Source organism: Nannospalax galili, unplaced genomic scaffold (genome assembly GCF_000622305.1).
Source record: "Nannospalax galili isolate Female #2095 unplaced genomic scaffold, S.galili_v1.0 scaffold1051, whole genome shotgun sequence".
In the NCBI taxonomy this organism is placed as follows: domain Eukaryota; kingdom Metazoa; phylum Chordata; class Mammalia; order Rodentia; family Spalacidae; genus Nannospalax; species Nannospalax galili.
This window is the reverse complement of record NW_008331995.1, coordinates 7,404,249-7,425,731: the sequence shown is the minus strand read 5'-3', so window position 1 is coordinate 7,425,731 and position 21,483 is coordinate 7,404,249. Positions and strand designations below refer to the sequence as shown.

Genomic DNA, 21,483 nt, shown 5'->3' with positions numbered 1-21,483 from the left:
CGCTTTAGGTTTCCCAGTGCCTTTTACTTCAATTTTCTCTAAAGCTTTCTACTCCCTGCCATGTGGCTGCAGCCCGCCATGTTGTCAGACCTCACAGGCAGGCTCTAAACCTGCATGGTTACATGGCTTTCCTTCCTTCCCGCCATTCACCCCCTCCAGGCAGCTGCCAAGATTGCCAGCTCACCTGCCCTGGGGATTTTTCCTTTAACATTCTAATAAAATGGTAAAGGTTTCCAGTTGGGCCCATTCTTAAATTCTCTTATGAATGAGACTGAGAACACTTTAGGGGACCCTTTCTCCCCGTTTTGAACCAGATAGTCTAAACTGGCTGGGTGGCTTCACTGGAGCATTTAAACTATTTCAGGTGGCTTGCCCCTTGGACAAATGGGAAAGATTTTAAAAGCCATTTTTTTCTCCTGAACTTTTTCTCAGGCAAAAAGGCTTGAAATTTTGATCTGAGGCCATGTTTGGGAGAGGGGGGGCTGCTGTGGATCTAAACCCTAACAATATCCACCTCCCTTCCCCCATCCAACTCCTTCCACACTCCCCTCCAAATTTCATGCCAGGTCCTGGTCCTCTTCCTCCTCCTCCTCCTCCTCCTCCTCCTCCTCTTCTCCCTCTTCCTCCCCTCCTCCTTCTTTTTCTTCCTTCAAGGGAATAACTCTTAACAGCAACAGTTCTTCTTTAAAAATATTTTAATATTATTATCTTTTTAATGTGTATGAGTGTATTGCTTGAATGTATGTGAGTGGTCCCATGCACTGGAGTTAAAGACAGTTAGTAGTTGTCATATGGGTGCTGGGAATCAAAACCTGGTCCTCCCAAGAGCAGTCAGTGCTCTCAACCGCTGAGCCATCTCTCCAGCCCCAACAGCAACACTTCTAAGAGCTAAGAAAAGCACAGCAAGGCTTAGTTACTGTTGCAACAGAAACCTCAGCCAATCGATCTTATGGTAATTCTCAGAAGTGAAAAACCCTGAGGGAGATGGGTTAGGCCTTCATGCCTTCATCCCTGATTGGGCAATAGTTTACTTAAACTCTCCCCTAAAGAGGCTGAACTTGGATAAGGCATTACCTTTGGGCTATCAACCATCAGCCTGACCATAATACTGAGGACATAGGTGCCCTGGCCCTGAGGGGAAGTCTTGGTGGCACACAACTACATCCACTATCATACAGGTCTTATTTTAATCTTTCTACTCATGTTTCCTTCATTCTGAGCAGTTACCTCCTTTAATTTGGAGCTGCTTTCTTGTGTTCATTCTTTATTTCCTTGCTTTCTTTTTCTTCTTTGCTTTGTATGAATTTTCATTCCTCTAGGATTGACCTATGCTTATTTTTCTACTGGCCTTCTCTTAATTAATTTGGGTTACATCTTGAGATATTTCCTTAATTTCATTTTCCAATGTGCTTGCTGTGCTTTAATGGCATGGTGATGTATGCTGAGTGAGGTGCCAATTGTTGTGCCCAGTGGACAGATCCCCAAGAATCATAACGGAGTCCAGAGAGCATGCAAGAACAAAGAGTCTTTATTCAGGCTTAAGCTTGGGCTCCCAGAGCAATCAGCAAGGAAGAATTACAGCACTCACCCACCAAGCTGAGCTGAGAGCACCGATTGCAGGGGAGGAAGCCTTTTATAGGCTTCAGACAAGGGGAGGAGGGGAATAACAGAGTTATATTTTGATTGGTTCAAAGAGCCCGCGCGTGCCAACATACTTTTGAATTGATTGGTGACAAGGGATATAGTCCTGGAGGTTTCTCATTGGCGGGTGCTATCCTCAGGCCTGTGGAATGTGCTGACTGTTATCTGTGGGACCAGAAGCCTCTGTTCCTACCTTATAAGGCTGCTATATGCCTGGGCTTGCTTGATCTATAGCCTCCTGGGGTGGAGGTGGTAGGTGAGATTACAACATGCCAGGGCATGTTCATGCTTGCCTGAAACAGCTAGTCAGAATGGGATCAATAGAGTTTGTCCTAAGCAACCAAGCAGTTTACAGAAGCAAAAAAGAGCAGTTAGTCCTAAAGAGGGGCACGGGTCTCAGGAGTCCAGGGCAGGGGGCCACAGAGGAGGGTATCACATTTCCCCCTCTCCTTGTAACTTAGAGAAGACCCAATCATGGGTCTAGGTTGGGGTCCCTAATAGGGGGTTCTAAGGGCTGATACTGGGACCTCAGGACCACGAGTTGTACTGTACTCACTCGTTCTTTAATAAAGGCAATCAGCTGATTGATGATACATGGCCCAATAGTTAACATTAATAGGAGGAGGATTATGGGTCCAGCTAAGGCTGAGAGCAAGGTGGTTATCCAGGGAGACCAATTAAACAGTTGTTCATACCATCCAGGGTCCTTCTGTTCTCTATCCTTGATACGTTTCCTGAGCAGAGCCATAGAATCTCTAATCACACCAGGATGGTTGGCATAAAACAGCATTCTTCTTTTAAGGCTGCACACAAGCCCCTTTGTTGCATAAGAAGGAGGTCAAGACCTATTCTGTAAGGCAACCTCAGCTAATGAATTTAGGGATTGTTCTAATTTAGTTACAGACTGTTCCAAACTCCTGAGGTCTGCATCGATTGCTACCTGGAGAGCTTTGTAGTTTTGGTCCTGTAAAATTAAGGCCGAGGTGCCCACTCCAGTTGCTTCAGCTATACCTAGACCAATTAAGGAGGATAACAAAATGGCTGCTGCCCCTATGGCTCTCTTAGTTCTGGGATTGGAAAGGGGTGCGTAGGCTAGTTCCATCTGGGTCTCCTCATAGTAAGTCATCTTGGGGAATAGCTGTACCATGACACAGTAACCTTTCGTGTTATTTAGGACGGTCCCATGAATGTAAGGGTCAAACCAGCAGAACAAGCCCACCATCCAGAAGTGGCAGAGTAATAAGTATCATTTGAACCAGAGACTACGTGGTTACATAGCCCTGGTGGGACCTGGGCACTGCCCCAGTTAATTGCTGGAGAGAAAGTTTTCCTTTCTGTCCCCAGGTGCATTGGTTACTATTAATTTGGGAGTAATTACCTATTACAGCAATGCCCACATAGAAGGGTGGCTGGTGCTCAAACAGAGCCACCACTCCACAGTTAGGTTTGGCTTGGAGGCATTGAGCTCCTCGAAAGTGGAGGTGACCAGTGGCCAAACAGGGTGGTCTGAGGGTGAAGCTATAGTGTTCCCGTGACTACTGCTGTTCTCCCAAAGATTGTTGTACTTTCCCTTGGAGGCAGGGGCTTAGGGCTGGAGTTGGGTTCTAGGGGCATTAAGACTGGATGGGGGCCAACACCTTGGGGTATCAGAGAGGTGGGGTTTTCCTTTCTGAGGATGATAGTGAAGAACCCACCCCCCCACCCCGGGCTTGGGTTGTGGGTTCTCAATCCCCAGATTTTTCCTATTTCCCAAGTGGTGTCTCTTTTTCCTGCATCAGTAAATACAACCTTAACAGGGTTGCAGCCTGTCTTAGGACATGTTCTCTCTGCCTGTGGTAAATGACATTGGGGGTGTTGTTACGGACAACCTTGATAAGATCATCTTTAACGGGGGCTGTCCAATAGATGCCTCCTGTGCTCACACAGCTCCAGGACTTACAAAAATAATCACTGGCTCCCCCATATTGTTTCCCCCAGTCTTTTCCTCTACTCCCAGGACAGACATAGAAATAAGCATGATGTAGCCCCCAATGGCTCTGTCCAAACAGCAAGCGGTGGAGCTTGAAGCCTAACTCTGGGTACCAGGTGTTTAGCGGGGGCAATCTTGGCTGTCTGGGCCAGGATGTCTCCAGTAGAGGTTTCCAGGAGCTGCCAGGTGAGATTGTAAGGTTGATGAGGGTTAGCAGTTATACATACATTCATTCCAAACAGCAGGGTAAACATCAAGAGCAGCACAGCCTTAGCTTGGGGGGATTGTCCACGTCCTTGTGGACCTTCCATGTTGTAGGATCCAGCATAGAGGTCGGCAGAGGGTGACAATTGTCTGGGTCTGGATAGGAACTTGCTAGTCAGACATGGGTGTGATGAATCCAGGTGGCAACTCCATCTACCCTTACCACAGTTGGGGTTGTTAGGAGCACTGCGTATGGTCCTTTCCAGCAAGGTTCCAAGGTCTCTTGGTGGTATCTGTGAATGTAGACCCAATCACCAGACTGGTAGTTGTGTGGGGTAGGAGGGGGAGCAGTCTCATAGATAGCTTTCAGTGGGGGCCATACATCCCTATGTGCCCGAGCCACCGCTTCTAGGGAATCAAGCAACTGTCAGTTATCAAATTCAGCAATTAGTTCAGTTCTCAGACTGGGGAGGATAGGAGGGGGTCTTCCAAACACGATTTCATAGGGGGTTAATGCTAACAAGTAAGGTAAGTGTCATACCCTATACAAGGCGAAGGGAAGGAGAGCCACCCAGTCCCCGCCAGTCCCCATGGTTAATTTGGTAAGGGTCTCTTTTAGAGTTCTATTTATCCTCTCTACCTGTCCTGAGCTCTGGGGCCTGTATGCACAATGTAATTTCCATTTTGCCCCCAATATCCTAGCTAAATCCTGGGTTACCTGTGAAGCAAAGGCTGGCCCATTGTCAGAGCTCAGAAGGGTGGGATGCCATACCTGGGTAAAATGTCCTCCAACAATTTCTTGGTCACCACCACCTGAGCAGTCTCATGCTTGGTGGGGAAGGCTTCAGTCCATCCTGAAAAAGTGTCTACCAGAACTAGTAGATATTTGTAACCATACTTGCCTGGCCTAATTTCTGTAAAGTCCACCTCCCAGTGGGCCCCTGGTCTAGAGGCCCTCATTCGAGCCCCTTGTTCCTTAGGATGGTTCTCAACATTGTTCAGCTTGCAACTAAGACATGCAGAGGCGACTGCATCAACAAGTGGGCAGAGATTCAGGACTTTTGAATGAGCATTTCTTAAAAGATCAGCCGATTTCCTGGTGCCCAGATGAGTGGTTCAGTGGATAGATGTAAGGAGGTCTTTGGCTAAGTTGTTTGGCAGAATAATTCTACAGTCTCCTGTATGCCACCAAGCATCGATCTTTTGGGTCATGGGGAGTCTGTGTATCAGCTTCATATCCTCTTGGGAGTAATGAGGCTGATCAGGTAGGACTGGGGGGCCACAGTCTGGCATTTGGATTGACAAAATCTGGAAAGCCTCCAAAGCTATCTCTTTGGCAACCTGGTCTGCCCTCTGATTTCCTTGAGCTATGGGCGTGTTGGCTTTCTGGTGCCCAGGGCAGTGGATAATAGCCAGTTTCTTAGGTAGCCAAAGAGCAGCCAACAGGTCCAGAATTTCTTGTTTATTTTTAATAGTTTTTCCTTCCGCTGTGAGGAGCCCCCTTTCCTGGTAGATGGCTCCATGCACATGTGCTGTAGCAAAGGCATATCTGCTGTCCATACACAGGTTCAGCCACCTGTCCTTCCCAAGCCTAAAAGCCTCAGTCAGAGCTATCAGCTCAGCTTTCTGAGCCGAGGTCCCAGCAGGCAAAGCCTCTGCCCAGTCTCAGTCTCAGTTACCACTGCTGCCCCTGCATACCTCTGCCCATCCTTCATGAAACTGCTACCATCGGTGAACCAAGTAGCTTCTGCATCGGAGAGTGGCCAATCGGTCAGGTCGTTCCTGAGCCCACGTACCTGGCTCAGGATCCCTGCACAGTCATGCAGGAGTGCATCCAAGTTGGTGTTGGGCAGCAGAGTGGCTGGGTTAAGGGCGGTGCTTGGGAGGAACCGAATTCTTGGGGGGTTAAGAAGTAAGCTCTGATAATGGGTTATTTGGGCATTGCTCAACGAGCGGTCCAGTGGCTGCTTGAGAACTCTTTCAATAGCATGAGGAGTGGTGATGTGCAGTTCCTGCCCTAATGTCAATTTATCCACATCCTTGACTAGAAGGGCAGTAACAGCTATAATCCGCAGACATGGTGGCCATCTTGCGGCTACTGGATCAAGTTTCTTAGACAAGTATGCCACTAGTCTATTCCAGGGTCCTAACGTTTGAGTCAGGACTCTTTTGGCTGTTCCTTTCTTTTCATCTATGTAGAGGTGGAAAGGCTTGGTGACATCGGGAAGCCCCAAAGCTGGGGCCATCAGGAGGGTTTACTTAATTTCATTAAAGGACCTTTCTCATTCTCCCGTCCAAATGAACATCTCATTCTCTTTTGTAGCCTCATAGAGAGGCTTAGCCAATTCAGCAAACCCCGGGATCCAGAGGCAGCAAAACCCTGTTGATCCCAGAAACTCCTTCACTGCTCTCCAGGAGGTGGGGACTGGAATTTTCAGCACTGTTTCTTTCCTGGCATCTGTGAGCCACCTTTGTCCTTCCTTTAGAATGTACCCTAGATAAATCACTTCTCAACGATACATTTGTGCCTTCTTAGCAGACACCCGATATCCTAGTCAGCCCAGAGTCGCCAACAAATCCCTAGTTCCTTGCTGACATAGTAGAACATCAGCAGCAGCTATCAGGATGTCATCTACATAATGCAATAGGGTGAGCTGGGGGTGTTCCAGCCTGTACTCACCCAGTTCTTCATGAAGTGCCTCATCAAAGTGAACAGACGAGTTCTTGAATCCCTGAGGCAGGCGAGTCCAGGTCAGCTGTCTGTTGAAACCGACCTCTGGATCTTGACATTCAAAAGCAAAGAATGGCTGACTATCCTTGGCTAAGGGCAGGCTAAAGAAGGCGTCTTTTAAATCTAGTACAGTATTCCAGCTCCTGGAGGGTGGCAGAGAGCTCAGGAGGGTATAGGGATTGGGCACTGTGGGGTGAATATCCACAACCCATTTATTTACTTCTCTCAGGTCCTGTACTGGCCAGTAATCATTTGAATTTGGCTTCTTTACTGGGAGGAGAGGTGTATTCCATGTGGACCAACAGGGCACTAAGATGCCCTGATCTCTTAACCTCCAGATGTGTGGGGTAATCCCTGCTCTGGCCTCATGTGACATAGGGTACTGCTTCACCTGAGCAGGAAATGCCCCCAGTTTCAGCTCTACCCAGATGGGTGGCCGGTGGACTGCCAGCCCTACCCCCCCCACCCCCAGTCTTGGCCCAGGCCAAAGGAAATTCCTACAGCCAAACAGAAGTCTCCTCCATTGGCTGTGGGCCAGGCCTTCGGTGCAGTCGATACTCATCTTCCAGTTGCAAGGTCAGTACCTGAATGGGGTGGCCCCTTTTATCTATCAATTGAACCCCATTAGGTGATAAATGGATGTGGGCTCTGATTTTGGTAAGCAAGTCTCTACCTAAGAGTGGATAGGGGCAATCTGGCATGACTAGGAAGGAGTGGGACACCCGGCCTGTGCCTAGGTCTGCTTTCCTTCACGTGGTCCATGAATATTGGTTTATGCCAGTTGGTCCCTGTACCGAGGACTTTTTGTTTGATAATTTTCCTTGGGTCTCTGTTAGCACTGAATGTTGAGCACCTGTATCTACATGGAAACTCATGGGTTTCCCCTCCAATCTGAGAGTTACCCTGGGCTCGGGGAGGGGATCCAAACCCCGTCCTCCCTATTGTATTCCTTCGTGGACCTGCTGCCTGTCGGCTGGTCTTTCTGGACATTCCTTTCTCCAATGGCCCATTTTCTTACAATAAGCACATTGGTTTCTCAGCAATTTTGGTCGCCCTCCTGGGCATTTCCTGCCTTGTTCAGCAGATAGGCATTGCAGCTGGCATTCTCTTTCACCGAGAAACCTGGTCAACATGTCCAGGAGAATCTTGGCAAAGCTGTGGGTCTGCTTGGCACTGGCAGTGGCAGCCACCCAGGCCTGTTTGTCCTCAGGAATCTCTTGGTGATTGTAAACTTTTCCAGCCACCACCAGAAGTTCTGGCAAGGTTTTATTGGCCAGTCTGTCCAATTTCTGGAATTTGTGCCTAATATCAGGTTCTGACTGGTTCACGAATGCCAGGATCACTGCGTTTTTATTTTCAGGTGCTTCTGGGTCCATGGGAGTATAGGTACGGAACACCTCTAGAATCCTTTCTAAAAATGCTGCTGCCGGGGTTTCCACCTTCCCCTGCTGTACATCACTAATCTTGGCCAAAGTGGTCAGATGCCTTGCGGCCACCCAGAGACCCCCATTAGAGTCTTGCAGTAGACTCGGAGCCTCTCCTTACCTTCAGCCTCATTGAAGTCCCAATTTGGTCTAGCTAGAGGGAAAGCCTCATCAATCAGGGCCTGGTTGGTCGTAGGATTCCCATCCACCCCAGGGACCAATTTGCGGGCTTCAACTTGAATCTGGTCTCTCTCCTCAGTGGTGAACAGGACCTGAAAAAGTTGCTGAATATCATCGCACATGGGTTGGTGGGTGAACAAAACAGATTCTAACAAATCAATTAAACCTTGGGGCTTTTCAGAAAATTTAGCTGTCTGTAACTTCCAATTGTAAAGGTTGCTAGTTGCAAATGGCCAATACTTCATCTGCTGGTCCCCCACGTTAGTGAGGGGCCCCACGACCCAGAGAGAGAGGATAGTAGGGTCTGCCTCTGGCTGTGGCTGCCCCCTCTGGACTCTCCTCCGTGTCTGGGGAGGGTGTCCTTCTGCCTCCTGGGGTGGGGCTGCCTCCACCTCCCTTGGTTCTGCTTGTGGAACAGGCTGATAGGGGGTGGCTCAATTAGGAGTTCTTCCCCTGTGCCTCCTTGCAAGACAGGGTGGGGGGACAGAAGGTTTAGTTTCATTTCTCTGCTGCTCATCCTCACGTAAAGTGAGGACAGTCAGCTTTGAACCAGTGGGGGGAGGAGGAAGGAATGGCTTTAACCATTTTGGAGGCTCCTCCACCATAACCTGCCAAGTTGTGATGTAAGGAACCTGATCAGGGTGGCCTGGATGGCCATAAATGATATCCCTTACTCTGTAGATAGTAGGCAGGTCAAATGTTCCCTCTTCAGGCCAGCTGGCACCAAAAGTTAGTCATTCATTCCTGCAAAACACAAAGAACTTCCCTATCTTTACTCCTAACCCCAGGCTATCAGCCTGGGCTTTGAATTCCGAGAAATGATCTTGGAAAAGGCTGAGAGGGGTTACTTGGCTCTGTCCCATTTCTTCCAATACAGCAAGAGTCACAAACAAAACAGAAAGCACAAATGCACACAGGAATAACACACAATTGGAACCTTAAAGTGAAAGTAGGACGACGGCCTCTCGCCTCCTCACGGGTGTGACCCACTCCATCTTTCCAAATTTACCAAGGGGATCTAATCCCCACTAGGTGGGTCTGGGATGTCTCCCCAGTCCCATGGCCTGGGGCCTTCCAGCACGTCCACCTAGACCTCCAACAGGCAATCTCAAACTGGGCCCAAAGACCAGAAGCATGCAAAGATGAAAGACACAAGGACAAGAGACACTCACCGATCAGATCAGGGAGACTCAGGGCTCTGGGAGTCCCATGGGGGGGGGTGTCTTGGGGATCCCGAACAAGCCCCCAAATGTTGAGCCCAGTGGACGGATCCCCAAGAATCACCACAGAGTCCAAAGAGCATGCAAGAACAAAGAGTCTTTATTCGGGCTTAAGCTCGGGCTCCCAGAGCAATCAGCAAGGAAGAATTATGGCATTCGCCCACCAAGCTGAGCTGAGAGCACCAATTGCAGGGGAGGAAGCCTTTTATAGGTTTCAGACAAAAAGCAAGATTTATGGTTTATTCAGGCTTACGCTTGGGCTCTTGGATCTGTGCTGAGAGCCCGGAGTAAGGGAGAGTGGAACCTTTTGTAGGTTTTAGACAAAGAGAGGAGGGGGATACCAAAGTTACATATTGGTTGGTTCAAGGAGCCCGCATGCACCAACATTAATTTACACTGATTGGATGTATAGGATGCAGCCTTGGAGGTTCCTTATTGGTGGGTGCTATTTTCAGGGCTGTGGAATGTGCTTACTGTTATCTGTGGGGCCAGAAGTCTCCATTCCTATCTTATAAAGCTGCTATATGCCTGGGCTTGCTTGATCTATAGTCTCCTGGGGTGGAGGTGGTAGGTGAGATTACAACATGCCTGGGCATGTTCATGCTTGCCTGAAACAGCTAGTCAAAATGGGGTCAATACAGTTTGTCCTAAGCAACCAAGCAGTTTACAGAAGCAAAAAAGAGCAGTTAGTCCTAAAGAGGGGCAGGAGTCTCGGGAGTCCAGGGCAGGGGGCCAGGGAGAAGGGTATCCCACCAATCATATCTGTTTTTTGGATTGATCATATATGTGACTTGCTTTGCCATTCTGTGAAATTTTGGATGAAGACTATATAATAAACCCATGTGGTCCATCTGACAAGAAACATTAGTTGCAGACATCAGTCTACTACAATTTCTCTTCTAATCCCTCGGTTTAAGTAGAATCAAAGAGGACCTTCTTAACTCAAAAATCAAACAAGGCCAAAATGTTTAGCAGAATTTGGTCAAAGTCCTCAGGGTAATGGAAATGCTTTATTATGCAGAGAAATCTAGAATTACATGACAAAGTCGGTTACTCTCAGAGACAAAAGATCTAGTTCATTGCAAGAGGCATCAGTTGAGTGTTTAACCCTCATTTAGTCATGTGTTCCAGGGAACTGCTCACATATCCTTTATTCTGACCCCTTGAGTACATCTTCTCTGTTTGTGTCTATAAGAACCAGAAAGAACAGAAGGCCTCCTTTTCTCTGGAATGTCTTAGCCTTCCCCTTCTCTCCCTCTCCTTATTCGTGCTTTCTCTTTCTGGGATCTCACAATGTAGCTCAGGCTGGGCTACTGGCTATGTAGTTCAGTGTTGGGATTTACAGGTGTGTTTACACCAATCTGCTCAAAGTCCTTATTGTTAACAGCACTAGCCTCCTGTCCCAAATGACTGGAGTAGGAATTTCCAGTCTCTCTATTTCTCCAGGCCCTATATTTTCAATATGGCCATATATTTCTGAAGGTTGATCTTAGGAGTTTTCCATAATTATTGTCAGACACCAACAGTTCAGTGAGGTTCTATGAAACCACAAGCAAGGAAGATTCATTGATCTGAATATTTGTGTGCACCTTACCACATTTACATGTTGAAACCTAACCCCCACTTGGTAGTATTAAGGAGTCTTAGGAAGATGACCAAGTCACAAGAACTCTACACTCATGAATGGAAATGAAGTCATAAGAGAGGACCAAGGAAGCTGGTTTGCCCTATGGCCACAAGAAGACAAATGGAAGGCACTATGAGGAAGAAGACTCACTGGGCAACCTGCTGGCACCTTGATCATGGACATTCCAGTCTCCAGAACTGTGGGCAATGCTTCTCTATTGTTTACATGTTAGCCAGTCTAAGGTATTTTCTCATAGTAGGGCAAACAGACTGACACCAAGGGAGCTCTCTTTTGGTTCATTTTGACAACCACTTCTCCACATCGTGTTTGCCATTTCATAATCTCCTCTTTCTTTTATGGCAGGTAACTGTTACAGAAATTATAAGTCCAAAGTCAGAACTTCCTAATATCTTATTTACCACATAAGCACTATTCTTCCCAAAGTCATATAATAATATAAAGACATCATAGGAATTACAGCCTGTATAGATAGAAATTTTCATTGAAAGAAATAAGCTTGTATATTCTCCCAAAGAGCAGCTGAACTGAAAGTTAGCTCCTCCAGAAAAGTGTCACCTGTCACACTTGTACAATCAATGGTTTCCCCACAGCAGGGGAGATTTAGTCCCCAAATTACAGAAAGTGTCTCTTCCTGCAGACAGAAAATTGCTCCACGTAGGAAAGTATCAACATTTGCTTTTCTGGGAACTACAGTTTCATGCTTGAAGCTAGTAACTGAAATCAGGAATGGATTCAAACACCAGTTCTCTCTTTACCTGACAGTGAATCTATACAACAGCTCTTCAATTTCTCTGTGCTTCAGTTTTCTCATTTGTAAAATGGGAATCATTGAAAACCTACCTCTAAATTGTTGCTAAAGTCATCTGAAGAAATCCATATAAAAGATCTTTGGCCTAATGAAAAAGTAAATATCCAGCAAACTAAACTGCCATCATGGTCATGTAAGAATGTAGCTGCTGGGCCTGGGGAGATGGGGTAGTAGTTAAAGTCCTTGCTGTTCACCCATAAAGACTGGAACTCCAGATCCCATGTAAATGCCAGGTGGACATGAATGCCTACCTGTAATTCCAGGAGTGACTTGGCTAGACTAGCCATACTGATTAGTTCTGGGTTCAGTTGAGACACCCTCTTACCTGAATAAGAGGTATTCAAGAATAATGAATAAGGTAGGGAATGATCAAGGAAGACTCTCATGTAAACTTTGGACCTCCACACACATGTGCATGCTCACCTACACACATGTGAACACACATTCATATATGCACAAACCACATACAAGACAGACAGACAGAGAGAGAGAGAGAGAGAGAGAGAGAGAGAGAGAGAGAATGTAGCTGTCTTTTGGCTTTAGTTGTAACTTGGTGAGTAATTTGTAATACAATAAACAGACATTAATGATGTAAACTGGAGAATCAGTCTCTTATAATGGATGCTACTGATTAAAAACTGCTAGAGAGCTAGGCATGATGGGGCATGTCTTTAATCCCAGCACTTGCACTCAGGAGGCAGAGGCCAGATGGGGCTACAGAGAGACCCTATTGCTCAAGACAGGTCACAGTTCAGACATGGGACCCGGAGCAATAGAACTGGAACTGGCCTGGAAGCCTCATCCTTAGGGACTAGCTCTCATGGTATCAGAAGATACTATGCAAGTTACCAAGTGAGAAAACTAGTCAATGGTCCTACCTAGCTGTAAAGACTAATAGACAACAATGACTGGCCCAGCAAACTGTCACCATTGGTGCAGTAGTAGCACGTTTATCTTGGGGATGATCAACATCTGTCTATCACAAAGGCCCACTAAATGGGAGGGAACTCTTATGTTACTGTAACCATAACTAAATTCATGTGTGTGGAAAGATAATAGAGCCTAGAGAAAAACCTAATTTTGCCACATCCCTAGACCAATGTAATTTCTTACATTATTCTAAATATGCATTTTTATGTTTACAGACAAGTGTATCTTTCATCCTTCATCAAAGAGGCTTTCTTTTGCAACAGATGGAGATTATTACTGGGTTACAGAATTGGTCATATGCAGAGAGTAAGTGTCTGTGAGACTCTTAACCATAAGTGACACATCTTCAAACCAACCTCTACATGTAGGACAAATGCATCTCTCAACTCTCATCAGAGAAGTTTCCTTATGTAACAGATGGTGATTAACACAGAAACCCACAATTGACCAATGTGCAGAGAACAAGAGGCTGTAGAGCGCTTATTCCTGGATAGGACAGCTATTTCAAATCTCTGCCTCCCAAGGTTCAAGGATCATTGCAGAAGAGGAGGCAGAAAGATTTTAAGAGACAGAGGTGGTGGACGATCACAAGGAAACAAAGTCTTCCAAACAGTCTTTGAGACTCATATGAACTCACAGAAATAGTGGCAGCATGCACAAGTCCCAGGAAAGCTCAAACCAGACAAAATCTCAGCATAGATATAGGGAAGTAGGTAAGAAATCCCAACCCAACCCAGGAAACTTTTGGCAATTGATGGCTGCTAGGAAGGGAAAAGACAGTGTCTTACAGGGATGGGACTCTTGGTGGGCCCAGGGGATAGACCTACACTGAAGGACATTTGGGGACACAAATCAGACTCTATAGACTGTGATATACATATATATATCTACATTAATATATATACATATGTATAAATTAAAATGTATACATATATATGAAAATGGGCAGGGGCAGTGTGGGGGACATGTGGATAGGGTAGGGGATCTAAGTACCATCAAACCGTAGTTTACAAAATTCACAAAATTTCAATTAATGAAACCCTCCTAGAGGTCAGGGTTCACAGTAGAATTTTAGCCCTAGATCTTAAGATGACCTGCTTATTTGGCCTGATTCCCCTGGTTCAGTGTATTCAAGTAACAGCTACCCCCTCCTACCCTGATGGTGTGTTGGTAAGAAAAGAACGTTGTAGAATTTGCTCTTATTGCTGACTTGTGGTGTTTTCTCAAACCTGAATTGCACGAATAGCATCTCATTAGATTTATTTGGGTGGTTGCTTTATTTGTGACCAGGTCTTACTGGATGCCAAGCTGGCATCCAACTAATGACCCTCCCGTCTCAGGCTCTATCTAAGTACTGGGATTACAGGGGAGCGGCACCATAATCAGCACACTGGATTTATTTCTAAGACTCAAGCATTCACTCTTGTGAACAGAACTTGGGTTTATTTCAAAATGAAACCAAAACTTCAAATTCATACAATTCATAATGCTTGGGATTGTGAGTAGCTTGTGTCACTCTCAGACTTTCAGATTCTTCATCTGTAACATGCAGCCAAAAAAGACCACCCACAAGGACTACAGAGATGGCTCAGTTGTTAAGAGCATGACTATTCTTGGACAGCTCACAGCCACTTATAACTACAGCTTCAGGGGATTGGATGTCCTCTTCTGGACTCCATAGGCACCTGAACTCATATAGACACACACACACACACACACACACACACACACATAATGTAAAAGACCACCACTTTAGCCAGGTGTGGTGGCATACACCTTTAATCCCAGCACTCCGGAGGCAGAGGCAGGCGGATCTCTGTGAGTTTGAGGCCAGCCTGCTCTACATAGCAAGTTCCAGATCAGCTGGGGCTACAGGGAGACCATGTCTCAGAAAAGACTGAAAAAAATAAAAGACCACCACTTCATAAAGACTTAAATAAGATGATAAAATCGTAAAGACTTAAATATGATGATAAAATCATAGGTGTAGAGGCCATCCAGAGGAAGTGAGCAGTATTTATGTGTGTGAGGAATGAAAAACATAGAACTCTTTTGAGTGGGTAGACATTTAAAAAATAACATTCCAGACACTTATATCACTATTATCTTGTTGCTTCTATAGAGCTGAACAAATATACCTGGAAAAGACCAAAATATCTGAAGAAGTTGTTCCATTTATGTCTCCTTTACTGTCATAAGAAACGAAGATCTTGGAGATACATCCATTAGGTGTATTTGGAGATGTAAGAAACATTTGTTCTCAGGTATACATGTATGGCACTTTGTATTAATTACTTTCTTCCTGTTGTTTAAATAAAATGCCCTGCCTTGACAAAAGCAATTTAAGGGAGAAATTTTTATTTTATCTAACAGTTCAGGAGTACAATGTATTTTGGTGGGAATGTCATGGTATCTGGAGCCTGAGATAACTGACTGCTCACATTGTATCCAGAGTCAGAGAAAGGAGAGAGAGAGAGAGAGAGAGAGAGAGAGAGAGAGAGAGAGAGAGAGAGAGAATATGCTCATGTTCAGCTAGCTTTCTTTTTTTTAAAGATATGTTTATCTTTATGTGTATGAGTGTTTGCCTGCACACAAGTATGCACACCACATGCATGCTTGGTACCTGCAGAAGCCAGAAGAGGGCATCAGATCCCCTAAAACTGGAGCTGCAGACGGTGGTGACCTGCCATGTGGGTACTGGGAACTGAACCTGGTCCTCTGCAAGAGCAGCCAGTGCCCTTAACTTCTGACCCATCTCTCCAACCCTGGCTTCCTCATTTTTATACACTCTGGGACCCCAGTTCATGGAATGGTGCTGCCCCACTTAGGGTGGATCTTCCCACTTTAATTAACCTAATCGAGAAAATCCCCCACAAGCATGCTCAAAGGGTAACATAATCTACATAGGCCCCCACAGGTATGCCCAAAAACTTGTCTCAAGGGTAGTTCTACAACCGGTCATGTTAATAATATTAAAGATCGCAGACACACACACACACACACACACACACACACACACGCACAAAGTATAGACTATGCTCAAGTATCTTTTAGTAGAACTATTATGTAGGAATTACAGTCTACAGACAACAAAAATAGTAAATAATTCTATATATTCAGTTATCTTGAGTGAATAAACAGGAAGCATGCATGTTTTTCTACCTTTGGTATGAAAAAAAAAAAGATTTGAAAGCATGGATCTTGGGAGGTAGAAGCAGGGGTATGATGAATTCAAGGCTAGACCCAGCTACATAAGATGCAGTGGTGCACATCTGCAGTCCTAGCACTCAGAGACCTAGGCAGGATTGGACGTTTAAAGCCAGCCCAGATTATAGAGAGAGTTCAAAGCTATCTCAGACTGTATAGTGACAGGCAGAGGAACCTTAAACAGAGAAAGAAACAAGAAAACAGAATGGACAGGCACACTGTTCATATATTGTCTCTCAAAGAGCCAAACAGAGGACAAATTTGAAGGTGGAAGAAGAGAACACATGCTGAGATGATTTATAGAAAGCCCATGTCTTTCTTCTAGTAGCTCTTTTGAACGGATTAAAATCCTAAATTTGAGAGCTGATAGGAAATGTGAAGTTACCTTTAATAGAAACTCCAGTCAGGTGCCTTGTAGAATCATCTGGAAAACTTACTGAACATTCATATTCCAGAGTTCCTAGCTGAGCATAGTGGTGTATACCTTTAATCCCAGAATTTGGGAGGCAGAGGCAGGTGGATCTCTGTGAGAGAGAGGCCAGCCTGGTCTACATAGCGAGTTCAAGGCAGCTGAGGCTACAAGGAAACCCTCTCTCAAAATAAAAGCAAGCCCCACCCCCAAACAACCACTATTTTCATAGTCCTGTGCTACAATTCCTCACATGGAGTGGGTATGCCACAGAAGATGGGCAGATGAAGAATTCAGATTTACAAGTAACACCTTTGCTTTCTGATGTTCAGTAAGATCTGGAAATCATTAATTTTGAGTCAAAATTTCTCACCGTTTTTCAAGACATACTATTCAAAATTATCTTAGGATATAACTGGCTAAGGCAACAGAGCAGGAGGAAGATAGAAGATGGACCAAGGACAGCAATTAGGAGACAAAGCTGGAGACATACAAACAGTTCTACTTTAATTGTTAGAAATCAGCAGCAATCTAGAAAGGAGCAGATACAAAATTACCCTTCAGAAATTATCTTTATTAGGAGAGAGTGCTTTGTACCACCCAGGGCCATGACCAGGCCTTGAGGAGGGAAACATTAGAAGGACAGCACATCTTAGCAGAGTCAGCATGACAGATCCCTGAGATTGGAGAACATTATAGGTAGCATGAAAACATTAGAAGAGACAGATTAAAGTCAAAGAACAGGGTAGAAAGCCACTATGGACAGCATAGTGGGGGTACTAGACTTTCAAAGAAATCCCCCACAAAGGGGATAGTCTGACTTTTAGATTTTAGGGAGGCCTGGCTTGTTTTTTTTTCTCACGGGAGATCAGTAGATTAGTGAATTCACAGTAGGGGATGTCAGTGTTATATCTGAAGAGACAAACTGCAGGGGGCGTGGCCTGATCTGACCAATGTCTTAGAGTGGTAGGCTCATGCTCTAACAATGATAATATACACTCTGGAAGACTATTAGAGATTTCTTTTAATAAAGGGATTCTACTGCTGAAAAGACGTGAAAATTTTTTCCCATTTGAAGGAAAAATCCTCTTAACTCATTCCTTTCTTTTTAAAAAATATTTTATTTATTATTTTTATTTTTTGTATGAGTGTCTTGCCTGCACGTAAGTGCACCCATGTTATACGATGCCTGTGGAGGTCAGAAGATGGCGCCAGATCCCCCTGGAACTGGAGTTACAGATGGCTGTTAGCTGCCATATAGGTGCTGGGAATCAAACCAAGGTCTTCTACAAGAGCAGCCATCTTAACCACCGAGCCATCTCTCCAGTCCCCTAATTCATCCCTTTCAAACTGTGGTCTAGCCCCAGGAAGATCAAGCCAAATTTCCCTTCTACTCTTATTCTCCCAAATAAATGTATACATAAATATATGTGTGTGTGTGTGTGTATGCAGTGATGGGTGATGTGTGTGTATGTAGCTGTCCCACTCTAAGTACAAAGTTTTTTATATGTCTATCCTCCAATATATGTTCAGCAAACTTACTCTGTAAAAACCAAAGGATTAAATATTTAGCATTTTCCAGGCCATTCTAATTCACCCACTGCCTCTGCAGCATGAAAGCAATCCAGGCAGCGTGGAAATGTGGTTATCTTCTAAGAAAGTTCTTTTTAGAGAAAATGAGATGATTGAAAGTTCAGATGATTATCACAGATCACAGCATATTCATCCCTTTCTTTCTTTTCTGCTATGTAAGGATGTAAAACCAATTCTTTAAAAAATATTATTTATTTTATGGTTATATATGTGTTACCTACATGCATGTAAGTACACCCATGTTATGCAATGCCCATGGAGGTCAGAAGAGGACATTGGATCCCCTGGAACTGGAGTTATGGACAGTTGTTAGCCGTTTTGTGAGTGCTGGTATTCGAACCTGGATCTTCTGCAAGAACAGCCAGTGCTCTTAACCACTGAGCCATCTCTCCAGACCTTAAAAGCCATTCTTAATTTGTGGGACATATAAAAACAACTGATGGCCTGGATGTTAGATCACAGGGGCTGCAGCCTCATAAATCAGGCACGGATTCCCCTGCAATCTCTTTCTCCTCTGCAAAGGTGCTGCTTCAAAGAGATGACTGGCTACTTGTTGTGGCCCTGTGGTCTTTCCCCTAGGGTCCTATGCAACTCAAACTGTAGTCATACATCAGTTAGCCTTGCATCCCTATCTAGCACCTCTGTGAGTCTTAGCTCCTAGGCTAAGTCAAATCTGCTACAGTACAGGTCACTTACTGAGCTTAACCTCCTTTGAAGCAGGAGCCCCCCCCCCCCCCCCCCCCCGCTTTGGAAACCCTTAAGAATGGACACTTGCTTTCTCTGGTGAAACTGGAGCAATGAGAACCCTGCGGTTCTACGCCACCTGCAGCTATAATAACTTCTTTAATAAACCCCCTCCTGAAACACAATTTGATTCAGTGCCTCTCTTTCAAACTACCTTTCATCTTCACCCCCAACTTCTCTGGATTCAGTTGCACTGCAATACTTTGGTGGCTATCTTCTGCCACCTAGTCTAAAGGGCTTTGATTTCCTTCTTTGGCATTTGTGGTAGCTAATTTTAGCTGTCAACTTGACATGCTTGAGAAGATGGACTCTCACTTGAAGAACTTCCTCCATCAAATCGGCCTGTGATCTTTTTAGTGGGGCATTTCCTTGAATGTTAATGGATGTAAGAAAATCCAGCCCACTGTGGGTGGTACCATTCCTGGGCAGGTGGGCCTGGCCTGTATAAGAAAGGTAACTGAGGGGCTGGAGAGATAGCGTGGCAGTTAAGAGCACTGACTGTTCTTGCAGAAGACCTGGGATTGAATCCCAACACCCACATGGCAGCTAACAACTGTCCATAACTCCAGTTCCAGGGGATCCGACAGTCTCTTCTGTCCTCCATAGGCATTGCACAACACAGGTGCACTTATCTACAGGCAGGCATACACACATACACATAAAATAAAAATAATAAATAAAATAATAAAATAAAATAAAATAATAAAATAAAGGTAGCTGAACTTGAGCCTGGTCTCTGCTTCAGTTCCTGCCTCCAGGTTCCTGCCTTGGCTTCCCTCAATGATGGACTGTAACCTATCAATGAAATAAACCCTTTCCTCCCAAATTGCTTTTGGTTACAAGGTTTATCACAGCAACAGAAAAGCAAACTAGGACAGCCTTGGATGAAATTATTCATCATTGTTGGTTTCAGAGTTCTTTCTTTAAAATGGAGTTGCTGTGGAGTGTCCCAGTGTCACAAGTCTGTGAGGACAGAGCCGACCACCTGTCCCTGTGACCCATCTAGCATACCACTTCCCTCGTCCTCCACCATGTCCAGCAAGAGGCTGGCCCAAAAGCTGCAAATTGGCTGCAGACACCACGTGGGACACTCAGCTGAGCCTGCAGCCGGACATCCATGAGGGCACCGTGAAGCCCGGCTGGTGCAGGGTCTTCAACTCCAACACCAAGTTCCCAGAGTTCAGCCACCTTCTCACCAAGGCCAGGGAGAGCATGTGCAAACTGCATGACATTGGGCAGGACTGCTTCACTGATGATGCTGAAGCTCATGAAGGATAAACTGCTGCCACCCCAGCACCTGGGCAGCCTGGGCCTGAAGAGCGTGATGGAGGAAGTGGACGAGGACTTTGACGGCAAGCTCAGCATCTAGGAGTTTCTGCTCATTTTTCACAAGGCTGCTGCTGGTGAGCTGAAGGAGGACAGTGGGCTGATGGTCCTGGACAAGGTCTCCAAGATGGATGCTGCCCTGGAGGATGTCACAGGTGCCAAGAAAGTTCAGAGCTAAGTAAGAAGGTGAGCAAGATGAGCGGAAGAGAGAAGATGAAGCAAGGAGGTTCCACCAAGCGGAGAACTCAAGGTGGCTTTCAACGCCAGGTCCTGCTCACCTGACCCCTGCCCATAGCAGTGCCTCACAGATGCCCCTGGGAAATGAGCAGAATTTTCACATCTTCACCCCTACCCTGCCTGAGCCACCTTCCCCTCAGTGACCAGGCCTGTTCCTTGATGCCTCTGGGCAGAATTTGTTTGTATTCCTCCCAAGGTCCTGGCCTCTTAGGCTCCCTGGCCAGCTTTTCTGCCTTTACTACTCTGCCCTTACCTTAGCCAGGACTTGCCTCTTCTTGGTAACTATCCTTGACCCTGTATGGTTCTGCATCAACAAGTCCTGCTCATCCGTCTTTTCTAGATGACACGTTGCTCATCTTCTTTGGTCATTCCATTGCTGCCTGGCCAACTTCTCTGTTCCTGCTATTGGTCAGATTCCACTGACTCTTTTCACCATCTTCTGCCCTGGGGTGATGGTAGAATTTCAAGGAGGCCTTGTGAACCATCACTTTTCCCCCTCCAACAGGGTTCATAGCTCACTGTCTCATTGCCTGTTTCCTGGCATTTAAAATGCCCTTGGCATTGCCCTAGACCTGCCCTCTCATTCGCCCACCCATGTCTTCTTATTTTAGCCATGTTTCCACTCCTAAATCCTTTCTGGCTTAACTGTAAGAATGAAAGACTCAGTAGAAATAATATCAGTGCAAACCATAGTGGGCCAATGACATTCCCAAGTGACATATCTAGGGTCTTGAAACTCCAGAAGTCATGTCCGCCCTCCTTATCAAGCCAGTCTCCAACACTGGCTCCAAGGAGTTGAGATAAAGATACTCTCACCAATGGTTGGATTTTTGTATCTTGTGAGTTCCTGAAATTTCTCACAAATACCAGAACGCTAAATATAGATGGATGTATATGATATAATTTCCTAATATCATATTTACTGCTTCTTTTTTGTAACTGTTATCTTTACAATAAAGAAAATATCAGCCTTTCTACCTTAGAGCTGTTTCTTTTTAAATAAAGTGTTCAAATTATTTTTGTCTTCACAAAATAAAAATAAAATGGAGTTGTAGAAGGCTTGATATACCAGAAAGAATTATGCTGAATTACATATCTTAATTCACTAATACACCTACATTCAGTGACCTTATTAGCCTAGATTCTTTCAGTTGTGGTTAGTAGGTAAAAGAAGGCATTAAGACTGGTTTTGGCAGTGACAGATATTTGTTG

General features: G+C 45.3%; 1 pseudogene; it reads left to right on the top strand.

Annotated features, from left to right (window-relative positions):
• Positions 1-8,269: 8,269 nt before the first annotated feature.
• On the top strand, positions 8,270-20,329 carry LOC103729160 (annotated as a pseudogene).
• The last annotated feature ends 1,154 nt before the right edge of the window (positions 20,330-21,483 follow it).